Source organism: Myxocyprinus asiaticus, chromosome 35, assembly GCF_019703515.2.
Source record: "Myxocyprinus asiaticus isolate MX2 ecotype Aquarium Trade chromosome 35, UBuf_Myxa_2, whole genome shotgun sequence".
Taxonomy (NCBI): Eukaryota; Metazoa; Chordata; class Actinopteri; order Cypriniformes; family Catostomidae; genus Myxocyprinus; species Myxocyprinus asiaticus.
In genome coordinates, this window is record NC_059378.1 from 28,838,896 (window position 1) to 28,862,679 (window position 23,784).

Genomic DNA, 23,784 nt, shown 5'->3' on the forward strand with positions numbered 1-23,784 from the left:
TTAAATGCAAAACTTTGATTAAAACACTGGCTAAATCTGACCATGGCTGTGATACCATGCTCAAGATTTAAAAGAATATTGCAGCCAGAAATGAAAATCTGACAATATTTTATCACCTTTAGTTTCAAAATGGTTCCAAACTGTATTGACTTCTTTCTTCTGTAGAACACAAAACAAGTCATGGAGTTGTTTATAGCAAAATATCCAAGCGGCTCTATTCTATAAAAGTGAAAGGTGACTACGACAGTCCCACTAATATCCATATGATTTGATATGAAGTACCTGTAACTATCATGTCCATAACACATTATTATAGGCATTTCAAGTAAAGAAGGGAGACCATTTGTTCATCATTAATATGTGCACAACGCCAACGTCAGTTATGGTCCAATTAACACGTACATGCTGGACAAAGCCGAGCTACAGTCACATTATTTAGGTTATATTTTAGTCTGACTTCGCAGAAATCGGACTGGTATGATTTCAGTCAAACTAAAGCATTTACATGGTATTTAAAATAGGAGTATTTTTAGTCTTACTGAAATCGAACTTTTAAAGTGCATGTAAACGTACTGAGTGGATGACAATAAATGTCAGTCTGATCATCACACTAAACTACCATATGACTTTGAATATAGTGTACATGTCAGATGGACTGTTCCTGTGATGCTTTTATTGTACTTTTTGTCCTTTTTGGAGCTTGACAGCCCCTGGTCACCATGCACATTCATTGTATAGAAGAAAACAAATGGGAAATTCTAATCCTTTCTTGTTCCACAGAAAAATGTAAGTCATAATGTTAAAACAACATGAGGTTGAGTCAATAATGACAAGAATGTACATTTTTGATGTGAACTGTGAAAGAGAAAGTAAGAACTTCTGTTCAGTATTGGTGAAAATTTTAAGAAATTCCCTTCCATGGAAGTCAAATACAGTAATAAGTCTTGTCAGTCTCATTTATACTCAAACTATGCTCTTGTGCATACACCGATCAGCCACAACATTAAAACCACCTGCTTAATATTGTGTAGGTCCCCCTCGTGCCGCCAAAACAGCTCTGACCCGTCGAGGCATGGACTCCACAAGACCTCTGAAGGTGTCCTGTGGTATCTGACACCAAGATGTTAGCAGCAGATCCTTTAAGTCCTGCAAGTTGCGAGGCGAGGCCTCCATGGATCGGACTTGTTGGTCCAGCACATCCTATAGATGCTCAGTCAGATTGACATCTGGGGAATTTGGAGGCCAAGTCAACACCTTGAACTCTGTCATGTTTCTCAAACCATTCCTGAACAATTTTTGCAGTGTGGCAGGGTGCATTATCCTGCTGAAAGAGACCACTGCCATCAGGGAATACCGTTGCCATGAAGGGGTACATGGTCTGCAACAATCTTTAGGTAGGTGGTACGTGTCAAAGTAACACCCACATGAATGCCAGGACCCAAGGTTTCGCAGCAGAACATTTCCCAGAGCATCACACTGCCTCCACCGGCATGCCTTCATCCCATAGTGCATCCTGCCGCCATCTTTTACCCAGGTAAACAATGCACACGCACCCGGCTGTCCACATGATCTAAAAGAAAACGTGATTCATCAGATCAGACCAGGCCACCTTCTTCTATTGCTCCAGGGTCCAGTTCTGACGCTCACATGCCCATTGTAGCCGCTTTCAGCGGTGGACAGGGGTCAACACGGGCACTCTGATCGGTCTGCGGCTACGCAGCCCCATATGCAGCAAGCTGCGATGCACTGTGTGTTCTGACACATTTCTATCATGGCCAGCATTAAGTTTTTCAGCAATTTGTGCTACAGTAGCTCTTCTGTGGGATCAGACCAGACGGGCTAGTCTTCGCTCCCCACGCACATCAGTGAGCCTTGGGTGCCCATGACCCTGTCGCCAGTTGTCCTTCCTTTTGGTAGGTTCTAACCACTGCATACAGGGAACACCCCAAAAGACCTGCTGTTTTGGAGATGCTCTGACCCAGTCGTCTAGCCATCACAATTTGGCCCTTGTCAAAGTCGCTCAGATCCTTATGCTTGCTCATTTTTCCCCCTTCCAACACATGAAATTCAAGAACAGACTGTTCACTTGCTGCCTAATATATCCCACCCCTTGACAGGTGCCATTGTAACGAGATAAATGTTATTCACTTCACCTGTCAGTGGTTTTAATGTTGTGGCTGATCAGTGTATGTCCACACCAATAATTACACAGTATCAGTACTTGCATCACTTGCAAAATATAGAAATACAGATGATACTCAATGAACTAAGCATTGGTGAGTTACTGTCACAAGAGGTCTTGCAAGAGTTAAGAAACCTTTAGCAAAATAAATAAGAAGCAATGGACCTTAGTCTGGAAAAATGCCATATTTAATTTGATGATATGAATGAAAATGAGGCGGTTAGGGATAGACTGTACTGTATACCTTGGTGTAGAACGATCATCTGACAAAACTACATCTTTACAAAACATTTCCAGTGGACAAGAAACACCTGGAAACATGGTTTACAAAAATTAGACATGACCTTAGACCTTAAAATGTAAGTTCACCCAAAAATGAAAATGAAAAATGGATTTATACACCATTCACTTTCAATGTATGGACAAAATATGCAATGAAAGTGAATGGTGTCTTATGCTAACATTCTGCCGAACTTCTCCTTTTGTGGTCTATGGAAGAAAAAAAGTCATACTTGTTTGGAGCAACATGAGGATGGGTAAAAATGTCCACATTCATTTTTGGGTGAACTATTCCTTTAAGACAGAACAAACTATTGAACAGACTGTACGTCTATATATATACCCTGACTCAGGTCCATGGGCAACTGCGATGTACAGTACAAAACCTTAGCTGACATGTAAATGTCTTACTTTAAAACTGATATTTTAACATTAATATGTCTTTATAAATTTAAATAATCAAGAGAATAAATTAATATAAATTTTGAGTGGTTATGATTTTAAAAACACAATAAAAAAAGATGTGACACCATGATAAATATGCCCTTGGTACCAGTAATCAGAATGAATGTGTTCAAAGTTCAACAGGGATTAGAAATTTAGATGGTGCTGTTCTGTGGGTCTCATGTTCTTAATAAACCATCATAAACTGGTTCCTAGTCCTGTGCATTCTCTGAATTACTCTAGTGCATCCTTACAATGAAGCATCTGTCTACTTAAAACAAGCACTAACTGATGGTACCTGATTTATATATTTATAACTGAGTGGTAACAACCAAAGCTTTTAATGCTTTAGAAAAGAATAGTCATCAACACCCACATCCCCAGCCCTCATTGGTCACATCCTTGCTGTTAAGTTTAAAGCTGTCTGTCACGTTTTCATTGAACATGGGCCCACCTTGTCTGAGGATGAGCTCAGTGGCCATTTTGTTAAAAGCCTCTTCCACATTACTAGAGTCCTTGGCTGAAGTCTCAGTGGCACTAACACAATCCAACTGATGAGCCATTGTCTGTGCATCCTCAAAGGGAACTTCACGCAAGTTGGCCAAGTCCAATTTATTACCTGTGGTGCGAAATAAAGTATTACACATGGACTCTTTTTCAATATGTTTTTCAATAAATAATTATAGTGGTGGTAATGAACAAGGATTGCCAAAACAGACTGTATAGTCACACTCACATTGCATTAAGCATACTTTGTGACGATTCTAGAGCTAGGTAAAATTTAGAATTTAAGAACTGGTTTCCTTTTAATTCATGAGTTGGATTTGATCTGAAGTGAACATGTCCGCACAGGATGTTGATTTAGAATTGGAAAACACAGTCACTCAACAGACAAATTTCCTTAACCCATGCGACCCAGCATAATTATATTACAGAAGAACTTATCTAGTCGAACATAAGCTTTGCAACACAACATACATACCTGTATTATTAATTTTGACAAATTATGCTCATTTATCAATGATATGTGTAATTGTTTTTTTTTTTTTTTTGTAATTAATTAGACATATTTCTCTAAAGTTCAATACTGTCAAAACAATTATTATTTTTTTTAAATGTTTATGTTTTGTACTTTTATTTTAACCCTGATGTAGGCCTACGTGCTGAAATGCATTGGTTTGTTTTATTAATTTTAAGTCCTATTAAAGTTTCTTATACCTCAAGTGTCACTGTATTCCTCTGTTCTATCCTTGATTTAATTCCATGCACCTTGTGAGTGGGTAAAGTTGTAAAACTTCTTGTAAAACAATTTACACAGCCATCAAAACAAAGTTTAATTTAATCATACAGCACCATGCGCATTATGCGCATAGCATAGTTTTTTTTCAACAGCTCTCTTTACTTATTCTATTTTTTTATTCTATGATCCTATTTTTCCAATTAACTGCATAAAAATCACTGAAAATACAATCAATGAACATTTCACTCATGGGTGATATTTCACTAGACTAGCCTCAATAAATAAACTCCACAATACAATGAATGCAAATGATTTTACTTTTGTTAAATGTCCCATCTGGGTTTGATTTATATAATAAAGTAATAAATAACCTTCTTTCTCCTTGCATGTTTATGTAATGTCCATAAGCACAGAAAAGAAGGACTGGCCACTTATCGCGTGTGTGGTGGCTGAAGAAGCTACAGTTGTTCAGGTAGTCACAGTTCAGGACAGCAGCGACAGGACAGCAGTCTTCAGATGTTTATCTGTTAACTGTTTGGCAAAGTGGCTAACTTGCTATAATGCTTAGATGTGTTTTGTGGTAGGGTTGTTGAAGCTTATATTGGTTATATTGGTCATGCTTTAATGAATCAAACATTACTCAGGGGATACTGTGTTTACCGATCGCAAAACATGTTTTGTTTTCCGGTGATGTTACTGAAACATGTTTACTAATATTCATGACTTCTGAGCATTTTATAACATTGCTGCAGTTTCGAGGTTCTCCAAGTGCACGTGCCCCTAAAGTGTGTGTACCGCTGTTTTTCATTTCTTTTACCCCAGTCGCAGAAACATGTCCACTGTTTCAACACTCTATCTGCAAAAAGGGCAATGGATTATAAAACGTCATAATCTCTTCACCTTAAGTGCACGTAAAGAGTTAAAGGGTTTCTAAAAAACAAGATAGCTTAGTTTATAGAACAAATTGAAGAGTACAGTAGGTCAAGGCAATTTTTTCGTGATAGAAAACTATTGCAGGAGTACATATTTTACCGTCACATAATATGAGAAATCGCCAACCAGCTAGAGGGCGCTCTAATAGGAACACAAACACAGAAGTATGCCTAGTATTTTCTTCTCTCTGCATCTTTATAAACTGTATGTGTGGATGCATTAAAATCATGCCGCAAGTTAATTTGCGATATATCGCGAATATGTATATAGGCTATATATCTTACAGTCTTACTGTTGACAACTAATATTCTTAATTTAGGATGGCAATCAGTCTCTGCACATTTATACAAGCAACTAAACATCTTGCACCACCATACACCTCTTACCTGGCACAGTCATTCAATTCAAAAGTGTCTTCCTTAAGAGTGCGCTACCGGCCGTAAAAGCAGAATCCTTCATTAATTGGTCCGCATGCAAAACGGTTTTTTTTATTTATTTATTTATTTATTTTTTGCGTACATGGGAAAGATTTTAACTCGAAAAAGTTTTTTTGAATCTATTAATATGTACATCATACAAATGGAAATCTGCCCGTGTTTCCTCCAGAAATTAGTTTGTAAAAATCTCTATGCAGTAATCACAAAAGACTGTGATTGGTGCAGCCTGAAGAGTGCTGAGAAAAGGAACAGTTCTCACGTGACAACGCTCCCGTCGTGCATTTCTCGACACTTCAAAAGAGGTCAGACAATAATTTACACAATAATGATACTGAGAAAGTGTAATAGTAATTTAAATGAAAATAAAAACATAGTATAAAGATAAAATATTTTCTACGTGGTAAAATTGCCCAAATTTTGTTGGTTGGGGCATTTCCGATCTTCTAAAAATAGGTAGGGACATGTTGTATCCATGGTAACAGTAGAATTTTATTACGGTAAAATCTGGCTCACTGTAGTAAATCCCTTAACGGTTTCCCTTAGTTAAGAGGACCGTCTCTAGGGTTTATATGCAAAGCCCTCATGCACTGATATCAGTGCCCGTCATTTCCTTAGGTAAGGGAAAATCACAGACAAATAGAAAATTTACGCATTTGGCACTTGGCGGGTGTTCATTTTACTATCAAAATTACTAATATACATATATATATATATATATATATATATATATATGGGTGATTCTCCAATTGGAGGCACTTTAATGTCCCTGGACCACAAATTCATCTAAAAACACTTAACACTTATGAAACAAACTGTTTAGTAATTAAAAACAATAGTTATTTTACCTTGAAAAAATTTACTGTACCAAAACAATTGTCTTCCTATTTTTATTAATTTATTTTATATACCAATACTTTGCTACTTTGGCCTTGTCTCCAACCCAGACTCAAATCATGCACATTTCTCATTGTGTGTCTTCATAGTAGTTTAATAAGGTAGGAGCTACATAAATGTATTTTATATCTGTACAATTTGTATATATTTTCCCAACATTCTTGTCATTACCATCACAGCATATAGCTTCTGGGGGGGGGGGGGCACCTGTTTAAGTGGTAACCATGGAAATAGTAACTGACAAAGGAGTACATGCCTGCCATGAGAGAAGACTGAAGATTTTACGTTGACAAAAGTGAGTAATTTAATCATGTATTCCTTCTGGTCAAGGAGTATACTTATTCACCATCATTACATATATGAACCTGATGCAATATTTTACAAAAATAGATGCATATTTTGCTTTATTTTGATGTATTTAAAGTGCATCTTATGTTAGCTACAAAGTAGTGTTAGCAAAACAATGAGCTAGCCTCTTTTTCCCTCCAAAACTAAGAAATGTCATTACCGCAACACATTTTTAGTTGTGATGGTAATGACATCCTATCAGTTTATTTTCTAATATGTAGGGATTTCTTTTGTAATATTTAGATTTCTTCTCTGATGTTTCAAGATTCATCTTTCTTATGGCCATTATGATGAAAAAAATAAATGATCTTACATTTTCACTATTTCTCTTTAAGATATCATGGCCCCGAAGATGGCAGTACAATGGTCTAGAAAATACAGAGACAAAGTTAAGGAAGATCCTGTGAAATATCAAGAGTACCTTGCAAGTGAAAAGGAAAATCCAGAAAATGAAAAGAGACAGGAAAGCTTAAAACAATCTCCCAGCTTTCAAAACAGGAAAGAATACATAAATGCCGACAATGGAAAGTTAACCAATGAAATAAAAGAGCCAGTGATAGGAGAAGACAGGAAATAGAGCAGTATTTAGCAAGCAATAGCCCCCCTGAGTCTCCAGTAGACCAGCGACAGGGACAGAATGATGCTCAACGTTTCCAAGAATGTCCTGAAAGTTCAAGTGCACATCATAAAACACCTCACAGATGAGAACGGAAAAAAAGGGAAGGCAAACAGAACAAAAGTCTATCGTGACCTTAGTGCAATCCAAAAGAAGCTAGAAGAATCTCAGAGAAAGATGGAAAAATACAAAAAAAGGTGTACTCGGCTTTCCCAGCAAATGCTGAAAACTAAAAAACAAATGCAGCTTAAACCAAAGGCCCTAAGGAGGACATTGCTCTTTCATAATATGGTGTTGTCAGAGCTTAGACAAAAATACCATCAGTCTGGAGTGAAAGACAAGCAAATTGTCTCAAAGATTCTGTCTGGGAAGGTACTGAAGAAGTACCGTGTGCAGAAACATTGTGCAGTATCATAAAAAACCATACCAAAACAGAACTAGTACAAAGGCACATTTTCAAGTTATTAGCCCAAGGATAGAGTTGTAGTTCATTGCCTGGTGCCCTGTATTTGAATTTTGCTTACCACTGTATCTTTAAATGTTTTAATGTTGGTGTTATTAAATTTGATTCTCTGATACCAAATTTTTCCTTCCCATAGGCTACTTTTATGTTAAGTGTTGTTTGTCTCTGTTTTATTCATTTTTATGTACCACGTTACTAACTATTGTCATCACCAACACTTTATGTCATTACCGAAACACTACGTTCATTACCATCAAGACACTTATTTTGTCTGTAAAAATTTTGCTTAAACTGTTTGTATCCTCACCATTTTGCTTTTACACAAATTACTTCATTGGCTAATTACCACTCCATCAAAAAGAAACACCAGAAGGGAGTTTTCTGCACATTAAACAAAGGTGAAGATTGCTAGAAAATGGAAATATTGTTTTGATGGTGAAAACATGAAAAATATGTAATTTGTTTGTTTAAAAAAACTCAAAAGGTATTTTTTTTTAAGTAACCAATGTTTACAATATGAACGAATTTGAAAAACTTTCTCGTTACCTCCTTTTATGTGAAAAAATTTGTTTTTCAACATTGTGATGGTAATGACCTTTTGCTGGGGTACATCGGGAAAAAAAGCTAAAATATTATAATTCTATAAGGGATAAATTTAGGCCAGCATTAGATCTTTACTTCATAACATGTAAAGATTGTTTAGGCAACATTAAAATAACAGCATTAGTAATTTCATTTCTCAAAAGTTTAGGCGGTCAAATGTGCCCCCCAACTGGAGAATCACCCATATAGATGTACAGGTGCATCTCAATAAATTAGAATGTCGTGGAAAAGTTCATTTATTTCAGTAATTCAACTCAAATTGTGAAACTCGTATTAAATAAATTCAATGCACACAGACTGAAGTAGTTTAAGTCTTTGGTTCTTTTAATTGTGATGATTTTGGCTCACATTTAACAAAAACCCACCAATTCACTATCTCAAAAAATTAGAATACATCATAAGACCAATAAAAAAAAAACATTTTTAGTGAATTGTTGGCCTTCTGGAAAGTATGTTCATTTACTGTATATGTACTCAATACTTGGTAGGGGCTCCTTTTGCTTTAATTACTGCCTCAATTCGGCGTGGCATGGAGGTGATCAGTTTGTGGCACTGCTGAGGTGGTATGGAAGCCCAGGTTTCTTTGACAGTGGCCTTCAGCTCATCTGCATTTTTTGGTCTCTTGTTTTTCATTTTCCTCTTGACAATACCCCATAGATTCTTTATGGGGTTCAGGTCTGGTGAGTTTGCTGGCCAGTCAAGCACACCAACACCATGGTCATTTAACCAACTTTTGGTGCTTTTGGCAGTGTGGGCAGGTGCCAAATCCTGCTGGAAAATGAAATCAGCATCTTTAAAAAGCTGGTCAGCAGAAGGAAGCCTGAAGTGCTCCAAAATTTCTTCGTAAACAGGTGCAGTGACTTTGGTTTTCAAAAAACACAATGGACCAACACCAGCAGATGACATTGCACCCCAAATCATCACAGACTGTGGAAACTTAACACTGGACTTCAAGCAACTTGGGCTATGAGCTTCTCCACCCTTCCTCCAGACTCTAGGACCTTGGTTTCCAAATGAAATACAAAACTTGCTCTCATCTGAAAAGAGGACTTTGGACCACTGGGCAACAGTCCAGTTCTTCTTCTCCTTAGCCCAGGTAAGACACCTCTGATGTTGTCTGTGGTTCAGGAGTGGCTTGACAAGAGGAATACGACAACTGTAGCCAAATTCCTTGACATGTCTGTGTGTGGTAGCTCTTGATGCCTTGACCCCAGCCTCAGTCCATTTCTTGTGAAGTTCACCCAAATTCTTGAATCGATTTTGCTTGACAATCATAAGGCTGCGGTTCTCTCGGTTGGTTGTGCATCTTTTTCTTCCACACTTTTTCCTTCTACTCAACTTTCTGTTTACATGCTTGGATACAGCACTCTGTGAACAGCCAGCTTCTTTGGCAATGAATGTTTGTGGCTTACCCTCCTTGTGAAGGGTGTCAGTGATTGTCTTCTGGACAACTGTCAGATCAGCAGTCTTCCCCATGATTGTGTAGCCTAGTGAACCAAACTGAGAGACCATTTTGAAGGCTCAGGAAACCTTTGCAGGTGTTTTGAGTTGATTAGCTGATTGGCATGTCACCATATTCTAATTTTTTGAGATAGTGAATTGGTGGGTTTTTGTTAAATGTGAGCCAAAATCATCACAATTAAAAGAACCAAAGACTTAAACTACTTCAGTCTGTGTGCATTGAATTTATTTAATACACGAGTTTCACAATTTGAGTTGAATTACTGAAATAAATGAACTTTTCCACGACATTCTAATTTATTGAGATGCACCTGTATATGTATACCAATTTCACGAATATATATATATATATATATATATATATATATATTCGTGAAATTTTTAAGCTCCAACATGCACATAAAGGCAGCATAAAAGTAATCCATATGTCTCCAGTGGTTTAATCCATGTCTTCTAAAGCGATCCAATCTATTTTGGGTTAGAACTGACCAAAATATAACTCCTTTTTCACTATAAATCTTGTCATCAGCAGTCTCTTTGGTGGTCATGATTTTTAAGCTCCAGTACACTTCCTAGTACCATCTAGTGCTCTGCGTATGCGTCAAGCACTAGGAAGCGTATACTTCAGTTTTGACGCAAACGCTTAGCTTCTGTGTACAGTTGAATGCTCAGCCTTTCAAAGTATACTTAATTTGACTGTGCACACATCCACAGGCGGTTGGCACGTGCACGCTACTACTGCTATGAGATAATTGACTATTTTGCTTCAGGAGTTTAGACCCATAAAGATGTCTTTATTTTCCTTAAGACTAAAGTTATACAAATGCAGGTACCTCCTGACCTCCTCACACACATAATATCTGCCACAATACCATAGTTACTAAAGATATTACAATAAAAATGTGTTAACTTGGAATTAGAGAATAATGTCATCGTCAAAATAAATTATATATAACATTACATTTATTATGATTTTAACAACTTTAAGAACTATATTTTGGTCCAACCATGGCCACCATAGGAAATTGTTATACGGGCTTTATCCACCTTATTTTTCAGCGAATTTGACAGCCGCCATTATCAACCGTGAACTTGTACCACTTCCGGTATTACCCACTTCCAGCTATTTTAGCTATACAAAAAGACTACATTATTGATTACAGGCTGGCAATAAATGTCAACATATTATTAACATTAATTACTATCTTCGTAAACACATTGTTTTTGAGCGCATATAGTTTTACCGTTTATCGCATTTTGCCATCGTTTCATCACACACTGTTGCACAGGCAGAATAAATTAAATCAGGCGCTGACACGGACAGTCCTCAGCGCCGTCTTGGCATGCCTCCACAAACTTCACACAACCAGCAGAGAGAAGAAAGATGCCAGGGGAAATGCTGCTTCAACTTTCTTTGCACCAAAACTGCATCTTGTTTCATCTTAATAATAAACGCATTTTACTCTCCGTTCTTATCAGAGAGCATTCTCTCTCTTTTAGCGGTGCAGGGAAGTAAACAAACGGACACGCAGAACTCGCATTCGGAATGAAACGATGAAACATCGCCATTGGAAATAAATAAAGGCATCATCGGAGGGTATGCAGGTATATATGAATGGAGGTTTACATGGAGACATGGAAGACTGCATTGTCTCGGTAAAGAAAGAAGCAGATTTTATTACCATCTCTTTAATACAACAACACAACAACAAGTGAGTGCTTTACTATAAATGATGACGTTAGAAATTATTAGACATTGCCACATAATTCTGCTGTAGATCTTGTGGTTTTGTGATAGTTTATAAGCCCAGATCACTAACTCTGGTATTATTATCCTTCTATTTATTTACACTGCGGTCAATGCCAGCGGAACTTACACACATTCGCCGGAAATGCAGTCGCTGCTTACTTCCGCGTTGCAAAATAAGGTGGAATACTGGGTGAATTTTGTAACACATGGGTAATGGTTTCATTTTTACACAAATAATAATTAAAACTGCAAGAATTAGAATATACATAAATTTAATGAGTGACGGTTGACATGGCCTTAATGATTACAAACCTTAACCCTTTCCCCTTGTATTTCCAACGACTTCATGGTAAAATCCACTCCTATAGTGTTTCCCTGTTTTTCGATGAATATACTGGTCTTGAAACGCTGAACCACACAAGTTTTGCCGACGCCGACATCTCCAACCAGAACTATTTTGAAGACGAGATCGTAGCTGTCATCAGAGTCCTGTAATGACATAGCTGTGCAGTATGAGTTCACCTATGAACTGAAGCTCTTATGGTGACTGGTATTATTATTATTTTTTTTTATTTTTATTTTTTTATTACAGAACAAGAACACTTACAACAAAATATACATACAATGATCACAATGAACTCTGATACAATTATAGTAGCAACAAAAAGTAAAATTATAAAGAAAGAAAAAACAATAACAAATAATAATAATTAACCAAATAAAACCAGGGGATAACTTAAAATGAATTAACAAGAGAAAAGGTTTCAAGTATTCTATACATTCGTTTTGCCTTTTTATTTCTTATATCTTTTAGAGTCTCAATATAATGCATCAGTTCAGTTTTAAATGGTATGATGTTAGGTTTATTGTTTGCCCATTTTTGTTTGTGTATATGGTATTTTCCATATATAATTAACAGATTTATCACCAAATTTTGTTCCAAACTCTTATTCTTAAATAATAAAAATATATCTTTACCAGTTAGTTGAATCTTTAATTTTGTGTGTTTAAGTATTAAATATTCAATATCAATCCAAAAAAGTTGGGTAAACACACATTCAAAGAATAAGTGTTTTATGGATTCTTCCTCTAAGTCACAAAAAACACATGTAGTCTTCGTGTCCTTAAAAAATCTTGAGACTACTTGTCTCACTGGGTAAATTAAATGAATAATTTTATATGTGACTTCTTTAACTTTATGGTGAGACAGTATTTACTAGGTAACTTCCAGACCTTTTTCCATTCAATCTGATTATACAATGAATTCCAATATGGTTTGCATTTAGGTAACGATGTATTTCTGCATATTGTTTTTATAAATAAGTTGTTAAATGTTTTATCTAAAATCTCCACACCATTAATACTTATCTGAGTATTATATACAGAAATACACTCAGAGGATATATCACCCGATAAGAGTTGAATAAGGCCACCAGGAATGGCATCAAAAACTATTGCAAACTCTTTAGCAGTCACCGGACTCTTATAGTAATTAAGGAATTCACAATAATTAAAAAGTTGTCCATTACTCTTAAATAACTGTCTCACCAGTACAATACCGTTATCATACCAGTTTCTAAAAAATAAAGATTTGTTTTTAAACACAATATTCTTGTTATTCCATATTACAGATTTGTGTGGAGAGAAGTTATGTTTATAAATGAGCATCCATAACAAAAAAGCCTGTCTATGAAAACCAGATAGCTTTATCGGAACCTTGTTTACATCAAAATTACATCTAAAAAAAAATTCCAAACCTCCCAACTTTCCAAAAATCAGGTCAGGTATAATGTTCCATATTTTGTCTTTAAAGCATAAATAATTCTTTATCCATTTATTCTTAAATACGCAATTAGCAGTATTAAAATCAAGTACATTCAGACCACCTTCTTCAATTGGATTGCATAGAATCGTCTTTTTTAAATAGTGCGGTCTGTTCTTCCAGATGAAATTAAACAAAACAGTATCTACTTCTTTTATAACTGATTGTGGAACGTCTAATGCAAGAGCTGTATAAACTAAACCCTTCAGTTTTAGATAATAATATTCTACCTTTCAGTGATAGATCTCTCATTAACCATGAATTAAATTTTTGTTTAATTTTCCCAATAATTGGTGTAAAATTCAAATTATTTCTCTCCTTCTGATCTTTACAGGTCTTGATACCTAAATAATCTATCACCTCCTTCACTGGTATACCATGTATGTTATCAAGGTTACAAGTTCTCAAAGGAAACAAAACACATTTTTTGATGTTTAAAAATAAACCAGATACAGATGAGAAAGTATGAAGACAATCAATAGCTTTTTTTATTTCAATTTCATTTTGCAAAAAAAGGGTAGTATCGTCCGCTAATTGGGAGCATTTTATTTCTTTCTTCAAAAGTGTAATACCGCAAAATTTATCTCTTTTAATTTGTATGGTCATAGTTTGTGTTACAAGTAAAAAAAAGAAAGGGTGAGATTGGGCAGCCCTGTCGTATGCCTCTATTGATTTTAAACCTTGATGTTGTTCCATATGTCAACTTAATTGAACTGTTACAGTCATTATATAATGTTCGAATAGCTCGTTTAAAGAATTCTCCAAAACCAAAAAAATTTAAGGTCTCCAACATGAAATTATGATCAATAGTATCAAATGTTTTAAAAAAATCAACAAACAAAATAAAACTATTATCTGTAATAAAATCATTGTAATCAATTAAATCCAAAATGAGCCTTATATTATTACAAATGTGTTGACCTTTCATAAATCCCGACTGACAATCATCAATAATGGGATCAATACAATCCTTTAGTCTTTCAGCAAATATACTTGTGAAAATGTTTGCATCATTATTAATCAATGTAATCAGGCGCCAATTTTCTAAAAGTAATACATTTTTATTGGGCTTTGGTAATAAAGTTATCAAACCTTGTCTCAGTGAACTTGGTAAATAACCGTATTGTATAGCCTCTCTAAATACAGCTAACAAAAAAGGTGACAACTCGTTTTGGAAATATTTATACAATTCACTAATTAAACCATCATTCCCGGGTGACTTATTGTCTTTAAGTTTGTTAATACAATGAAGTACTTCATTTAGAGATATCTCTTGGTCACACATTTTCATAGAAAACTCATCCTTTTAGCATCCTCTTTAATAGAATCCAAGAATGACTGTGCATTACTCAATTTGTTGTCATAAGAATACAATTTCTCATAAAATTTTGCCACATATCTTGATATTTCCATAATATTTTCTGTTAACTGTCCATTAATATTCAGTTTGACCATAGATGTGAGTTCTACATTTCTTTTTTCCATGTTAAAAAAATATTTTGTACTTTTTTCTCCTTCCTCTAACCATTTCTTCCTTGATCTAATAAAGGCACCCTTTGCTTTATATTCATATATTTTATCTAAATCTAATTGTAATTGTAATAATTTATTTTTCCTTTCTTGATCTAAATTGCAATTTCCAGAGAGATTTATTATTTCACATATAATTTTTTCTTCATTTTTTTTTTCTCTGTTTTGCCATTTCTTTTCCTCTCCTTATGGCTAAAGCTCTTATTTTATATTTCATTAATTCCCAATTTAAACCGAAAGTATTTGTTGAATGTGCCTCATTCCAACAATCTATAATAATATTTTTAACATCCTCTCTGAACTGCTCATCTTTCAATATGTTTTGGTTCATTTTCCAGTACGTAATTGTTTTTACATCACTGGATTTTGTTGTATCTAGTGAGAGAAAAATGCCTTTGTGATCTGTAAGAACAGACGGCTCTATAGAGACCTCTTTAACAAAATTCACGAAATACCTTGAAATTAACCAATAATCTATACGTGACTGCTGAGTAAGGTTCCTTTTACACCATGTAAATTGAATTTTATCTGGATACTTATGTCTCCATATATCAATTAAGTCAAAAATAGAACATAAATTATTCAATTCTGGAAGAACAGACCTGACATTTGGACGAGGAGGAAAACAATCTTTTTCAGAATCCCATATTGTATTAAAATCTCCTCCAATTACTAATTTTGCATTGCTAAACTTTTCTATTATTTTTTGAATCTGATCTTCGAAATGTAAAAAAAAAGCTTTATTTTGCGTGGTAAAGTTTGTTGCATAGACGTTTCCCAAAATAAACATTTCAGCATTCTTTTCTATTACCAGTATCACCCATCGACCTGAGTCATGCAATTTAGTTTGAATTATTTTCCCCTTAAATGTACCTTTTAAAACTGCAACACCAGCTGATCGATTATTCCCATATGACATCCTTAAATCATCCCCCCATTGACTCTTCCAAAAATTATAATCTGACAAAGAAGCATGTGTTTCTTGAATATAATAAAAGTCACATTAAAATTTCTTGCAAAATAAAAATACTGCTTTCCTTTTCAGCAAATCACGGATTCCCCTGACATTTATAGAACAAACTGACAAAGATACCAATGTGCTGTATTAACAATACCTTATAAAAAGTGAAACAAAATATGTTCCCATCACCTCAATAATGTAACTACAACCCATATTGACCTTAATAATACTTAACTTAAGATCTTTAAGAACTCTGTTGTACAGCATATGAACATTTTGGATATATTTCAATAATATCTGTATGAGCATTTCTGTCCTCAACGTAGTCCATTCCACGTAATGACTGTACTTGTTAAAGACACATAGTCCACTAAAGTTGTGACCACATGCATTTCTTATTCAAGATACTGTATTTGCACACAATCGTATTCAGTATTTTGGCATATATCTCTTTTCCATCAACGAAGGCTCGTACGCCGACGATGTAAGCCTTCTTTCCTACCTGCCGAGCAGCCTCCACTTTTGGCCACAGTTGTTTACGTATGGCTTTGTCCATAGTTGTTAAATCCTCTCCAAATCGTATCTCCTTTGTCTTCAGATAGGTACTCGTTTTCGCAGCTTTCCAAAGCATATCACGTGAGGATCTGGACACAAATTGGATGATGACGGTTCTCGCTTTCACGGCATTTCCTTCAAGTTTTCTTCCAAGCCGGTGTACGATATCTACATCTTGTTGAAGTTTGCTGGTAAGTTCTGGAAGAACTGCACAACAAATATCTACCACTCGTGCCTTTATGTCTTCGCCTGCCTGTTCCACTAGTCCATACATTCTCAGATTCCATCTTCTTTTGTAATGTTCTACCTCGTTGAGCCTGGCTTCAATCTCCGACATTTTCTTACCATGTGCACCGCTGACCTCATGATTTATCTTCATCTCCTTAACATTTTTCATGTCTTCTTTGACGTCTTTTACTTCATTGAAGAGGAATTCTGTCGTTTTCTTCAGAGCTTCAATGCTCACCGTATTTGCCCTTAAGAGTTCCTCTAATCTGTTGACTCTCATTTATGCATTGCACGATGTTTTCTTGAATTTCAGACAAGGAAGGTTCATGTTTACCTTTCTTCGGATCAGGAGTGCTGGGGGTCGAATCCGGTAATGTAGCAAATGAAGTGTTATGCACCGAATATGAGTGCAATGCTTGAATGTCAGTGCCGCAAATGTGTACTTCATCATCTTTGCTTTTCATCTTTGTTAGCGACTTTGTTAGGCTTTTTTCTTTGGTTTTACTTTCTCTCTCTTTCCGTTTTTCCGCCATGGAAGCTTATTGGGTTACACATCGGCGAGTTGCAAAGTTGAAGAAAAAGTTACAGCACCTGATTAACTTTATGATTAGTTATAAGACCTTACATCTGGATGTCCGTGACTGGCCAATTTATTAAACAAAAAGAACGATTTAAGGTGAAGGAACAAACTTTTATCCTCAGCTTCTCAAAACAACCTCCTCACCGGTCGCCATCTTGCGCGCCTCCCCCGACTGGGATTATTACACACACGGGTGAGAGAGAGAGTGACGTGGAGAAACACACACACACAGGACCTGCCAGCTAGCCAACGCGGAAGAGATAGATGTCAACGGATTTACTTAGGTGTCCCAGGGCAGCGCCTGCATCGTTCACCAGGGGAAATATGCAGGTTAATATGGACATGTTCTCTCTGTTCTGGACATGTTTCGAGTATTATCACCCATTTAACTGTAAGCGACGCGACAAAACTAGAACGCTGCCGTTGTGATTAACGAAACTGTATGCGCACTGTTGTGTTGTGGACCGAATCCTGACGTTGGCACCCAGTTGACCAATCATAGACTAGAACGCTACGCAAAAACGCGACGCGACAAAACTAGAAGGCTCCCACCGAAGCTAAATCTTTCTGTGTCAACCATATCTCACTGAAGTGAACTCGTATATGAGTTTACGTTTACAAGCAAAATACATGCTATGCACATACATAAAATGAAATGCATACATAACATTTATCTTCAAATGAGCACTCAGATAACATTGCCTGTACACTTCCATTATATATGACAACCCTCTGAAATAATTTGATTTTACCAAGCCACTGACTCGGTGTCAAAGTTATGCTCGGCATAATAATATCGATAATATCAATAGCAATATAAATCATATTTCATTGCAGATTATCTACTTAAAACAGAGTCTGTGTAGGATACTTGTTTTTCTTTTTGAAAAGAAAATTCTAATTTTCAAAATCATAATTAGCCAATCGTTTCGATTTCTATGCATAATACACTTCTGATGATTCAGAGAATAAACGGTTCAACTTTGCGATGAAACTTGACGTAGCGGAAGTGACGACAATGCGCTTAAAGTTTTATTTTTTTTATTAAAAAAAAATAAATAATGCTTTTATCAACAAATAACATGTACAAGATTAATTACAATATTGCAACAGAGAAACATATCACATGCTTCACAATACAATAGAGATTATAAAAAAAGAAAAACAGTGAGGGTACATACACTATATTGCCAAAAGTATTCGCTTATCTGCCTTTAGACGCATATGAACTTAAGTGACATCCCCTTGTTAGTCCATAGGGTTTAATATGACGTCGGCCCACCCTTTGCAGCTATAACAGCTTCAACTCTTCTGGGAAGGCTTTCCACAAGGTTTAGGAGTGTGTTTATGGGAATTTTTGACCATTCTTCCAGAAGCGCATTTGTGAGGTCAGACACTGATGTTGGACGAGAAGGTCTGGCTCGCAGTCTTCACTCTAATTCATCCCAAAGGTGCTCTATCGGGTTGAGGTCAGGATTCTGTGCAGGCCAGTCAAGTTCTTCCACACCAAACTCATTCATCCATGTCTTTATGGACCTTGCTTTGTGCACTGGTGCGCAGTCATGTTGGAACAGGAAGGGGCCATCCCCAAACTGTTTCCACAAAGTTGGGAGCATGGAATTGTCCAAAATCTCTTGGTATGCTGAAGCATTCAGAGTTCCTTTCACTGGAACTAAGGGGCCAAGCCCAGCTCCTGAAAAACAACTCCACACCATAATCTCCCCTCCACCAAACTTCACAGTTGGCACAATGCAGTCAGACAAGTACCGTTCTCCTGGCAACCGCCAAACCCAGACTCGTCCATCAGATTGCCAGATGGAGAAGTGTGATTCGTCACTCCAGAGAACACGTCTCCACTGCTCTAGAGTCCAGTGGCAGCGTGCTTTACACCACTGCATCCGACGCTTTGCATTGCACTTGGTGATGTATGGCTTGGATGCAGCTGCTCGGCCATGGAAACCCATTCCATGAAGCTCTCTACGCACTGTTCTTGAGCTAATCTGAAGGCCACATGAACTTTGGAGGTCTGTAGCGATTGAAAGTTGGCGACCTCTGCGCACTATGCGCCTCAGCATCCGCTGACCCCGCTCTGTCATTTTACGTGGCCTACCACTTCGTGGCTGAGTTGCTGTCATTCCCAATCGCTTCCACTTTGTTATAATACCACTGACAGCTGACTGTGGAATATTTAGTAGTGAGGAAATTTCACGACTGGACTTGTTGCACAGGTGGCATCCTATCACAGTACCACGCTGGAATTCACTGAGCTCCTGAGAGCGGCCCATTCTTTCACAAATGTTTGTAGAAGCAGTCTGCATGCCTAGGTGCTTCATTTTATACACCTGTGGCCATGGAAGTGATTGGAACACCTGAATTCAATTATTTGGATGGGTGAGCGAATACTTTTGGCAATATAGTGTATCTATATATTGTTGAATAAGCATAAATAGTTACTTTTATATGAAAATATTAAATGAAGAACATATTGCAGTTTTTTTTTTAATTGCTTTGCTATTTTTAGATTTTGACATAACATCAATGCACATTTTAATCTCCTTAAGCACTGTAAAATTGGGTTTGCCATTTGTGAATTTACATTTATGGATATGAAATTTACATAAAAATAAAATACAATTTATAATGAAACCAGCATCCTTTGAGCAATGGTCCTTAATACAATAACCTAATATCACATACTTGTAGGATAAGAGAAAAGTTTTTAAAATATTATCAGCAATGAATCTCTCAACATCTTTCCAGAAACATTGTGTATCTTGGCAGGACCAAAACATATGAAAAATGGTTTCAGTAGAACTTTTGCAGAAAGAGCATTTTATTTCAATATCACTTTTAAATGTTTGTAAAAATTACTTGGTAGGATAGACTCTATGAATTATTTTGTATGAGATTTCCTTAACCTTATTTGTAAGGAGGAATTTTTGGGGCAACAACCAAACTTGAGTCCAGTTTACATTATTAAAGAGATTGTTCCAGTATAGAAAATAACAGGAGGAGTAGAGATATTCTCTTTCAAAAATAAGGATCTAATTTTATAATTGTTAGATTTTAACATGGAAAAGCAAATTGAGCCAACTGGGGTATTTTCAGGTCTGTGAGGACAGACAGAGAGCGCAGACATATAGACACCATTTCTAAAAAGCATACCCACCCCAGCAGATATAGCCTTTTTAATCACACTGAATTCTTTTAATGTAATAGGTATTTTGAGATAAAGGCTGCAAACTCAAATAAAGTCCCATCATTATTGGATAACTGACTCACTAATAACAACCCATTCCTAAAGCAATTGTGAAAAAATAAAGATTTATTCCTATACAAAATATTGCTGTTATTTCAGATAAAGAATCTTTGGGGAGAAAAGTTGTTTGTAAATGAGACTCCAAGCAGCAAGTGCTTGTTGATAAAATTTAGAGAGTTTAATTGGAAGTTTTTCAATCTTATAATTGCACATTAAAAGAAATTCTATGCCACCCAAATGAGAAAAAAATATGTCAAGGGATTATATTCCAAACAGACCATGGGTTTTGAAAATATCGTCTAAGCCAGTTTATTTTAAAAGTATTATTCAGAGAGCTAAAGTCGATAAAATTTAGACCGCCTTTATCATATGAATTTAGTATTACTGATTTCTTAATGTAGTGAACTTTTTTCCATAAAAATTTACCTAACATACTGTCAATTAATTTACATGTGTGTTTGTCCACATAAAGTGACTGAGCAGAATATGATAAGCGAGAAATGCCTTCTGCCTTAGTGAGCAGAACTCTGCCCTTAAGTGACAGATCTCTCAGCAACCAATGATTCAGTACCTTGCGTGTCTTTTCAATAATTGGGTCAAAGTTGGAGGGTCACCTAGTCTTATTATCTTTAATTATTTTAACCCCCAAATAGGTGATGCTTTCTCTTACAGGAATGTTACAAATTGAGGACTCCGCGCAGTTGCCAACTGGAAGCAGCTCGCATTTATTGATATTAAGATAAAGACCTGAGGCTTTGGAAAAGGGCTTAAGAGTTTCAAATGCTATAGCTACTTGAGAGACAATCTTTAGAAACAAGGCGGTGTCGTCGGCTAACTGACTTATCACTTCGGTATCATTAATGGTGATTCCTTTTAAAGGGCTTTCTCTAATGCGTAAATTTAGAAGCTGTGTAGCTATCAGGAACAAATATGGAGATATTGGGCATCCCTGCCTGACTCCACGATTCAGAGCAAATCTAGGAGAGGTGCCACTGCTAAATTTAATAGAGCTAAATAAAGCATTTTGATAGATCTACAAAACAAACAAAAAACTCACCAAATCCCATTTTACGAAGGGTCTGAAATAAAAACTCATGTTCTAAGGAATCGAAAACTTTAATAGTCCAAGAAGAGGATAAAACAATCATTAGAAATAAAGTCAGAGTAATCTAAAATATCCAGAACCAAACGTATATTATTGAAGATGTGCGTTTTTATTAAAAAGCCAGATTGACATTCATCAATCAGATTGTTTAAAACACATTTCAGTCTTTTCGATAAAACCAAAGCGATTATTTTATAATCATTATTTAGCAACGTAATTGGCCGCCAACTATCGATGAAAAGGGGATCTTTATTTAGTTTTGAAATTAGGGTGATAAGTCCTTGACACAGGGTTTGAGGAAGCAAAGCTCTTTCAAGACTCTCCGTAAAAACTTCAAACAAAAAAGGAGCTAAGGTCTTACTAAATGCTTTATAAAATTCAGCAGTTAAACCGTCCGTTCCTGGAGACTTATTATTTTTCAAATCATTTATGGCATCAATAATTTCTTGTAATCTAAGAGGGGCTTCGCATACATTGGAATCCTCGATGCTGAGCTGCTTTATGTTGGGCAAGGACTCAAAAAACTCCGTGGTAGATTGTTGACAAAAATTAGAGGTGTATAGATTACTATAAAATTCAGAACAAAAATTAGCAATGATTTTGGGGTCCTCGACAATATTACCATTAATATTCAATTGTTCAATATAATTATTTTTGGCTTGTTGCCTCAAGTCTAAAAAAAAATAGGCAGAACTCTTTTCGCCCTCTTCAGGCCATTTTATTCGAGATCTTATAAAGGCGCCTTCAGCCTTTCTTTTGTAAGTTTCCTCTAATTTAAGTTTCTGCTCAGTAAGTTCTGCTTTGTCCAATTCAGACATTTCCTCTACTTTTTTAGATAATAAGACGGAAATTTTGCCTAAAATTTTATCCTCTTCAATCTTCCCAATTTTTGCCAGTTCGCTGCAATATTTCCTAAAACATTTTCCAATTTCCAATTTAAAAAGTTCCCAATTGCTACAGTAATTTTTATAATTTTTCTGATTTATTCCAATAAAATGAGATTAATTTTTCTATGCTGGTGATTATCTCATTATGTTGAAGTACTGAATTATTCAGTTTCCAGTATGCAGATTTTCCATTTAAATTTTCCGACGATTTAAAGGGAATACTTATAGAGATCGCCTTGTGGTCTGAAAATGGAGATGGTATTATATCGGTGATAATATTTTCTAAATCCTTGGATGTAAACCAATAATCAATCCTAGACTGACTTGATAATGACTTATTACTCCAAATAAAGGATACTTGTGATGGGTGAGATTTTCTCCATGCATCAATTAAGAAAAATTTCTCCATAAACTTAGTTACATAATTAGGAGCTGGACTACCAGATTGTGAAGGCCATCTATCTAATTTATTATCCAGGACTACATTAAAATCACCTCCAAAGATCAAAGAAGAATTGGGATACCTATTCAACATATGAACCACACGATCACCTAATCTGTCAAAAAAAGGCCTTATTGTCTTTTTGTGAATTAAAACCATAAACATTTATAACAATACACATTACGTTTGAGATTTCTAGAGCAAGTAAAATGTAATGTCCAGACACATCGCAATCAGAACTTAATATTTTCCCTTTAAAGCGATTTTTTTTTTTATTATTTTTTTTTTTATTTTGTTTTATTTATTTTTTTTAAATTTATTTATTATTATTATTGTTTTTAAATACAAACCCCAGCAGAGTGGGCAGTGCCGTGAGAGATCCATAAATCTAGTCCCCATTGCGATCTCCAAAACTTAACGTCTTGAATATTAGAATGGCATTCTTGTAAAAAGCAAAAATCTGTATTAAAGCGCTTAAGATACAGAAAGATAGCTTTCCGTTTAACAGTATTGCGTAACCCTCTACAATTAAAAGAGACAATGGATAAAAGACATACGAACGTAAGAACACGAACAATTTAAACCAAAAGTTTTCTATAAAAAGTTATAGCAAATCTTTAATGGTCGCAACAAATGTATTCACCAGGATGAGAACAGCAATCCCTCTTTTAGTTCGGTATTGTTTATTTTATACATGTGTAACAATCAAGAAACATTTGAGCTTCTCCTAAAACGAGATTCATATAAGTTCTTAAATCAAACAAT

The 23,784-nt window shown here is 35.7% G+C and overlaps 1 long non-coding RNA gene across 3 annotated transcripts in view; it reads left to right on the forward strand.

The window, feature by feature from the left end:
• Positions 1-11,226: 11,226 nt before the first annotated feature.
• LOC127425992 (uncharacterized) overlaps positions 11,227-23,784 on the forward strand; it is a 40,857-nt gene continuing 28,299 nt past the window's right edge. Inside the window, exon 1 of one of the 3 annotated variants that reach the window (XR_007894720.1) lies at positions 11,227-11,612. This is a non-coding gene — a long non-coding RNA (uncharacterized LOC127425992). The remainder of the gene's footprint in view (positions 11,613-23,784) is intronic. The other 2 variants (XR_007894718.1, XR_007894719.1) reach the window with 2 other exon arrangements.